Source organism: Nannospalax galili, unplaced genomic scaffold (genome assembly GCF_000622305.1).
Source record: "Nannospalax galili isolate Female #2095 unplaced genomic scaffold, S.galili_v1.0 scaffold895, whole genome shotgun sequence".
Taxonomy (NCBI): Eukaryota; Metazoa; Chordata; class Mammalia; order Rodentia; family Spalacidae; genus Nannospalax; species Nannospalax galili.
In genome coordinates this window covers 212,470-221,403 of record NW_008336435.1, presented here as the reverse complement: position 1 = coordinate 221,403, position 8,934 = coordinate 212,470, and the positions used below count along the sequence as shown (strand labels likewise).

Sequence of the window (8,934 nt, the reverse complement as noted above, 5' to 3'; positions counted from 1 at the left end):
AGGCATCATCAGTTTTGAAGTTTTCCAGATGGCTCTAATGGGCTGCAGAGTGTGGGGAAACACAACCTTGAGGGCAATCTTTGAACCATGGGAGTTGGAAGCAGCTGGTTAATAAGTAATCCTTCCAAATGTCAGGCAGACAGGACTTAAGCATTCCAGTTATATATCTAAGGCTTATTATGCATTCCGAATTTAAGTTTTGTCCTTCTTGTTTACTCTCTCTGTTTGCTCTATAGTTTCCTGGGATCACTTTCCATAATTAACTACCTGGGGATTCTCTGCTCATGTTCTGCTTTTGCAGATAATCCAAACAAAATGGTTCACAGCAGAAGTAGTCTTGGAAAGCGAGTTCCAATAACAGAATCCTGAACTTGAACAACCATCAGTCTGAAAGCAAAAGGCCCATACCTCTGGTGAGATGAAGATGTAAATGGCATGTTCAAGCAGCAACTTCAGTGATGACCCAGTAGGGATGAGAGCCTTGAAAAAGAAATGGATAGGTTTGGGTTATTGAGCTGTGAACTTCGGGCACAGTGTGAATATCAGCAAATCAAAGGCAACAAAGTTAAAAGAGACCCAGGGAATGCAGAGACTATGGCAAAGCTTAGGTTTTGTTAGAAAAAAAGATGAGATTCTGGACTTGTTGATGGATAAGGTTAAGCACTTTGAATCCACAGGTTCTTCTAAATACCCCCAGTTAGGAAAATCAGCTTTCTTTCTTTTTCTAGAAATGAACAGCCTCTTTCTGTCAGGAAACCTGTAATTACCTCAGCTGTGGTAGATGCCTTACTGATGAGGCTTGGCCTCTCAACATCTCCTTCCTTGATTCAAAATCCTTAACTGATGTCAGATGATAGCCCTAGGAGGAAGTAGCATAGTCACCAAAAGAACTGTAAGAACTGGTAACATGTAGCAGCTGGAACATGCATGGAAGAGCATCATCAGGGAACTGTACCAGAGAGAACATAAGGCCTGGGAAGAATGCTTTGGTAAGAGCAACTCTTGTGACTTCCAATTTAACATCCCTGTAAGGACAGGAAGGGTTGTCCTTGGGATGCTGCTGGAGTGACTTCTTGAAGCTTGCACACAGCAGTAGCCTGTAGTTAAGGAGATGGAGAGGCTGGATATGCTGAGGCAGAGTGGGAAGAAAGGGATTTAAGAGCATAGTCTCACATTGAGAGCAATGTGAGACTGGTTTACCGTGTGGGATCAGAGACTCTTAGTGGGGCTAGAGAATCTTTCTTTATAACACAATGAGAAATACATTGGTGACATTTGAATTTTTATTTATTTACTTATTAATTTTATTGAATTATATTCATTGTAAATAGTGGTGGGTTTCATAAGGACATTTTCATTCAAGTATGTGGTATACTTTGACCATAGTCACCCCCAATACTCTCTCTTTTTGTCATATGTGCATATATATGAAATATATCATACATATGAAATCTAGAATCCACATATAAGAGAAAAACATGATATTTGTCTTTCTGTGTCTGCTTTATTTTGCTTAATATAATCCACCCATCCTCCCTTAAATTACATAACTTCTTTCTTCTTTTTGGCTGGATAAACTCCACTGTGTAGACATGCCATATCTGCTTTACCATTCATCTGTTCACAGACAGCTAGGCTGATTCTATCACTTGCCTTTTGTGAATATCATTTTCATTTTTGCAAAACTCACTGTGATTGTTGTGCCTCATGCCAAGCCTACATTAAGAAGAGCTATTGCCATTTAGCTATGCTTGTCATAATCAGTAAGATGGGTAGGGGTCTAAAATCACATAGAATCACATACCAGGACTTACCTAACACCAATAAGATAATATAACAGACAACAAAGCCAGTGGGTTAGTTCTGTTGCTGTCATAAAACACTGAAAGCTTGGGGAAGAAAGGTTTTGTTTTATCTTACAGCTTACAATCCATCATGAAAAGGAGTCAGGGCAGAACCTCGAGGCAGGAACTGAAGCAGAGACCATGGAGGATTGATGTTTACTGTCTTGCTTTTCCTGCCTTGCTCACTTACCTTTCTTATACAGCTAGACCCACATGCCTAGGGGTGGCACTGCCCACAGTGGGCTGGGACTTCTTAAATCAATTAGTAGTGAAGCAAAAGCCTCACAGATGTGGCCACAGGCCAATTCAATTAAGGAAGTCCTCAAGTTTCCCTCTTCCCATATGTCTCTAATTTGTGTCAAGTTGACAAAAACTAAGCAGCACAGCCAGCCAAAAAGGAAACCAGAATTAGAGGGACTGCCAACTAGGTTTTATTTGGTTTGCACAATAAAATAGTCAAAATGCAGCAAACAGAAGTGTCATGTCAGCACTACAATGGAAAGTTGTCCTCTACCAGTTTCCAGCATGACTGACTTCTCTTTATCACAGCCCATTAACTTGAAGCAAAAATAGGGCCTCTAGAGGATGACTACTGCAGTATCACCACAAGAATAAATAATAAGTCCCCAAATCCTTCCCCCAGAAGACATTGGCCATTTAAATAGTAACAATGCCCTGGAGATAGAGGAATTTGATAAGGGAACTAAAATGTGGATAAATTACTGGGCTCTCTCACTCTCTCCCAGTGAACAATTTGGGGTGTTAAAGCTTCTCATCCTGTTGCCTCAGACTCATCTTGTGTGTTAACCCAATTTCCAGGGTGGGGAAAGGCACTACCTCCAAATGCATGACAAACACTACCATGAACTAAAGCCTTAATGATCATGTGGTTGCTTTGGTCTTCTTGTGCCATTGAATAAACTAAAAAAATGAAGAGATGTTGATAGAATAAAGTGATACAGAAGGGGACTAATAGAACAGGAAGAGCTAAAGGAGTGGAGAAGAAAGACAGGATAGAGGAAGGAGCATAGGGAAGGATAACTAACGCCAAAGATCTTTTGGAAGAAGTCATATGGAAAGCTACTACTGTAGAAGCTTCCTAAAATATAAACATATACATATACCACAGGCTAATAAATAAAAAGCCCAGTGTCAGGCAAGAATGTGGCTTGGACTTGTTGACCAGTGGGGTCCCATTGAGCCTCAAACATTACTGGCTATTGCCATTATGCTTTTTTTTTTTTCTCTTTACAGAACAACCATTGATCTTTATTGGATTTGACAAAATATGCATTATTAAAAGGCAAGTAACAAAATTTGAATTTATATTGAATCCGACAAGTTCTATAGTACCTAGAATACTAAGAAAGAAGTGTCAACTGAGGAAGAAACAAAACTATCACATGCAGATGCTCCTGGCTAAGGGGGAACTAGATCTGCCAGTGAGGTTCACGGTGTGCAGCATACAGAAACCCTAGAGAAAATGGAATTCACTTACTGGGGTAGAAGGGGAAGAAGTGAGGCAGAGGGGCAGGAGTTCAAAGGCGTATGCAGAATGTCTTCTTCATTTCAAAATGGTAAGAAAAATATTCAAATCATGGCACTAGGGCCCCTTTGAGGAAAATAACACCTTAACCAGAGTGGGCTCATTGCATAATTCTTGGGTAATATATACAATTTTCAAGTAATGTAGGGGACTTGAAGAGTGATTTTACTGTAACAGTGGCTATCTGTTTTTCTTCTCACCCTCTGTGGCTGGATCTGTTTCACCATCACGGGTACACTTTTCCACACAGTTTCTAGGAAACCATCCTCTTATTCTTGAAGCACCTTCTAAAAGGAATCATCAAGAACTTTGTCTCTATACAACCAGTATCTGAACCCTCATGTGGCTAAAATGAACTCCCCTTTCTGCAGCTGTATTTGGGGCTATTCAGTACAGGGGCTCATGAAGGTTTTGATTCTTCTATTCAAAGGACAGCAGGCCCCCACTATAATCTTCTATTACTTTATAGTGAATGCTTCTAACTCTTTTATTTGCTTTTTGTTTCAACCGTTCTATCATTAGTTGTACTGGTGACAGCCTTCTCTTATTGGCCACTCCAGTTCATCTCCTTCTGGGACTCCTGACCATGTAAATACTTATTTAAAGTTCTTCCATCTACTTCCCATATCATAAGGAAAAATGAAGACCTCATCTAGTTGGTAATACTGAATTCTGCCTTCTCTTCAATCCATGATTCAATAGAAGTTTTGTTTCTGAGAATAATTTTTATCTGTATGAAAAATATCCCAACAGTGATGGTTGTTCCTAAAGCTAATCCCAAGGCAAATAAGGTGGCAGCAAATGCAACCACTCTCTCTGGGCTGCACTCATATCAATCTTCACTGTGTTCCACCCAAAGGAGAGCCAATTATAAAGCTGTGTGTACATGGTCATGACAAAGAAGAAGGTAGCATGAACACAACCCAGTGGAGCTAACAGGAAGAAAAGCGCGAATGAAGTGTGGTTTTGGTGACTGCAGCAGTTGTTGATCCAGGGGCAGTGGTGGTCCATTTTCATCATACATCTGTTACACTTTCTGCAGTGATGTGAGCATGGTGCCTTGTATGCTTGGCAGACTTTACAATACTGAAGATACATGCTATCCTGGGAATTTTCTGGTTTCCATCCCAGAGGGACAAAGCCAGGACCAGCAAACATGGTACTGAAGTAATTATAAAGAATCATGACAATCCAGTTTATCAACATGATGAAATTCACACTTTCTTCAGTTGTATGTAAGGGCCAATACCACAACACAGAGTCAGTCATGGCCATTGTAGAACATATTGCCATAACTCCCGGGGCGATGATCAGACCCCAATGACACAGTCTCTTTAGTTCTTGAAGGATTTCAAACTTTATTACTGAGCAGAATGTGCCCATTTTGGTTAAGAGCGCCTGCTTACTTCTAAAAATTACAGATTTCCTTTTTCTGTGCATACATTTCCATGTTCCACAAGTCCATGTATGTTCCTTAGCTGTTATGCCTTCAGGTGATGGGGTATTAAAGTAGAGCATGACATGTTCACTGTTGGCATTCTTATGAGAATTCTGTACCTTGGTTTGAAACCCAACCTCAGATTGACCTCCGGTATCTGCTTCTTGGCCATCACATCTCCGGGATGGCCTGGGCTCACCAAGAGCAGATTTTCTCCTTCTCAGATAACTCAGTCATGAACACTTCAGTCAGAGCAGACAGAACGAATCCAGGCCGCTAGAGGCTGCTGTGAGCGACCTGCTCCAACCCACGTGCCTCTCTGCCCGCTGCCCTCACTGCTGCACTCCTGCCTACTGCCATTATTCTTAATTACCCTCTAGAACTTGGTGGTAAGACCCTATTGCCGAGGAGGAATCAAGCTTCATCCTTATTGGCTGGGTATCATAGCTCTGGAAGGTGCTAGGTACCCTACTTGATGAGGAAAGTGACCACCAGTCTACATAGCTTTGAACCTGTGAGCTATAGTAATGACTGGTTGGCAAAATACACCCACTGATGCAATAGTGGCACAAATGTTAGGGGAGTAACCAACCACTTTCTGATTGGATTTAAGTTCCTGCTTCACAAAATGGAACCCATATCTGGCACTGTGACTGGGGCCAAAGACCTGTGGCTAGATCCTACTACTATTATTCTGATAAATGGAAATAGTGTTAAACTGACTCCTGATGACTTATTGTTAAATCCATAGACTAGTAAATCTCTCAATCCACATTAGAGAAGCTTCTTTTTGGCAGTAGATGGTGATTGATTAACATAGGGACCCCAAACTGGTCAATGTACAGAAAATAAGAGACTGTGGAGTACTCAACCCTAAATGAGGCAGCTCCATCACATCCCTCACCCCAAAGCTCAGGGATCTTAGTGGAAGAAGGGTAGGAAACATTATAAGAGCCAGAGAGAGTGGATGACTATAACAAGACAACATTTTTCTGGACACAACAGCGCAGATGCACATATGAGCTTGCAGTGTTTGTGAGAGCACCATATAGCTGCAGAGCTATTGGCACTTAATAGCTGCTAAGAGAGGGACAATCAGTTTTAAGGCTGTGACCCTTGATAGGGAAACCATGCTCTAGGGGATGGACCCACACTCAAGAGTATTTGGGAAACACAAATTGGACTTGATGAGTTTTAAAAAATAAAAGGGCACAAAATTGCGGGGGAGTTGGGAGAGATTTGAGAGGAGACTGGGAAGGAGGTAAAAATGATCAAAATACATTATAGAAACTCTCAAGGAATTACTAAAATGTCATTAAAACAAATAAAAACAAACAACTGCAAACAAACAAGGAAAGGAATGTCAATTTTGCTAGAGGTAAGGGTAACTGATCCTGATTATTACAAAGACCTGGAGTTGCATGACAATGGGAGAAAAAATACACCCAGAACACTGGAGAGTCATTGTCAAGTCTCTCAGGCTTTCTTTGGTCTGTGACAACATAGATGGACAATTATAGCAGCCATGGATAAATGGGGAAGTGAATCATAGACTTCAGTCACTTCAAGATTGAGGTCTGAATCATCTCAAGTAACCTAATCCTTTCATAGTACCGACCTACCGAGAGGCAAACTTATAACAGAAGTGATGAAATCAATGGTACTCTCAAGACAAATTGCAGCAGACTGTCACTTGTCCACTAATCTCTCTATACTGAGTTTTTGCAGACGCTAAGCAATTACCACCTTGAAGTGTCACCTTAGTTTGCTGTGATTATAAGCAGTGCAAGCAGCTACAGGGGTAGATTGAAAAGAATGCACCAGAAAAAGCAGATTGGATTGGAAAATGGTGTCCAATGGGAAGGTATATGCCAGAATTCAGGTTTTCTGCTGAACTTACTTCATATGCACTTTAAAAAGATATAAGCAGGAACTATTTTATTACTGTAAGTTATTGTCATAGGAGAATAGTAGAGTAGGAAGGGCTAAAGGGAGTGGGGAATAGAGGGTAGGGTAGAGGAGGGAGTATGGGGAGTAATAACTAACACTAAAGGCCTTTAGAAAAAGCCATATGAAAACCTACCACTATAAAACTACTTAAAGTATCTACACACACATTATAAAAAGAGATTAAAAGGCATTACCTTATAACAGGGGGACATTGATTATGCTAGAAACCATAGGCTTGTACAGTAAAAGCCCAATGCCAGGAACAGACTCCTTTTTTTGAAGTTGTTAACCATCAGGTCCCATAGACCCTCAAACAATACTGGCCATTGACCCTGCTTTTGGTTATCCACAATAACTTCACAGAAAGACCCAACTGATAAAGATACTACATAGATGAACTGTAGAACAAACAAAGAGAAATCAAGCTGCTGCTGAATTCAGAGCCTGGCTAGCATTCTTAGTGCTGGAAGGTGCTATGTAAGCTACCTGAAGAGGAAATTAACTATCAAACTTACCCAGCTGTGAATTCTGCAATAAAAACTGGTCTGGCAAGATATGCCCACTGCTGCAATAGCGGCACAAATATTACAGGAGCAAGCAAGCACTTTCTAATTGGATTTAAGATCCTCTTCATAGGATGAAGTCCATACCTGACATATTAGGCCTAGGAACCGGAGGCTAGATAGCCCACAGGCCACGAGAGAAAGATTAATACAACTATTATGCTAATTAAGTATAGCATTCAACTGATTTTCTAATGACATTGTTATACCCATAGATTAGATCATCTCTAAAATCTCAGCAGAGAAGCACCCTTATATAGCAGATGGTGATTAATATGGAGAATGACAACTGGTCGATGTGCAGATAATAAGAGACCATAGACTGCTTATCCCTGAATAGGACACTTATATCAATCTTCTTTCTCCCAAAGCTCAGGGATCATTACAGAAGAGTGGGTGGAAAGACTGTAGGAGCCAGAGATGGTGGATAATCACAGGAAACAGATTTATAGATAGCTCTTCAGTTCCAGCAAGTAAGTCCCATATCAGCTCAAACTAAGACAAAATCCCAGCATAGATGTGGGAAGTGGGTAAGAAAGCCCAACCTTATCTGAGGAATTGTTGGTATCCAATGACTGCTGGGAAGGGGAGATTTAGTCTTATTTAAGGGTGAGACTCTTAGTAAGCTGACAAAGCTCCAGTGGATGAACACACATTGAAGGGCATTTGGGGACACAAACCTGACTCTATAGGCATATATACACATACATATATATACATATACATATATATTAGAATAGAGAAGCTTGGTGGGGAGTCAGTAAGGGGTGCAGATATATGAGGGGATCTAAATATGATCAAAATACACTGTATGAAATTCACAAAAATTCAATAAAAACAATTTATACCTAAGAGTCTATTGTCATTTTTCTATTTATACAATATTGGTTTTTCTTCATGTCTTTTTTTGAACATTATGAAACCTTCAGAAAAGTTAACATTTCAGTAGAATTGCTTTATCAGTAACTTTTCTTCTTTCTTGATACTTATATTTTCCTAGATCTTATCCCTAATTAATTCTGTATACATTTCCTAAGTCTAAGGACCCTATCATATGCAGTTAGAGTTTTCCATCATACCTAAGAAAGTCATCAACAAATAATGTTCTCAGTTGCTCCTTCCTCCCAAATTTTCCTCTTTCTCAAACACTTCAATAGAGAAAGAAAGCTGTTGGGAGAAAAATGAACACTCATTTGAAGGATGCCTCCTTACCCTTTGAATGGCATCCCTTTCCCTAACCGTGGCATGGTGTTCCATTTCTTCTGGGTGCAGGGTTATGACTTAGGTGAATGTGGATCAGCCTTGAGCTGAACTTATCACCTTTTGTTCCAGGAATGTCCATGCTTGCTAACTATGTCTACAGAGATAGGAACTGAAGTGCAGTGCTTCCTACCAACTGCATGAAGAGGAAGGAGTGATCTGATTTTTGTTCCTTGTGCTCTGGGCAAATTTGAGCACTTACTTCAGATTTACCTTGCTATAACAAATTGGTTTTACAATTCCTCTCCACAGAGTTTGAATCTCATCAAACTGCCAACAATAACTATTTTATATCTTGAGGCGCTTTGGATATTTGCTATATATATATATATA

The 8,934-nt window shown here is 40.2% G+C and overlaps 1 pseudogene; it reads right to left on the bottom strand.

Annotated features, from left to right (window-relative positions):
* Positions 1-3,098: 3,098 nt before the first annotated feature.
* Positions 3,099-5,558, bottom strand: LOC103732569 (annotated as a pseudogene).
* Positions 5,559-8,934: the final 3,376 nt, after the last annotated feature.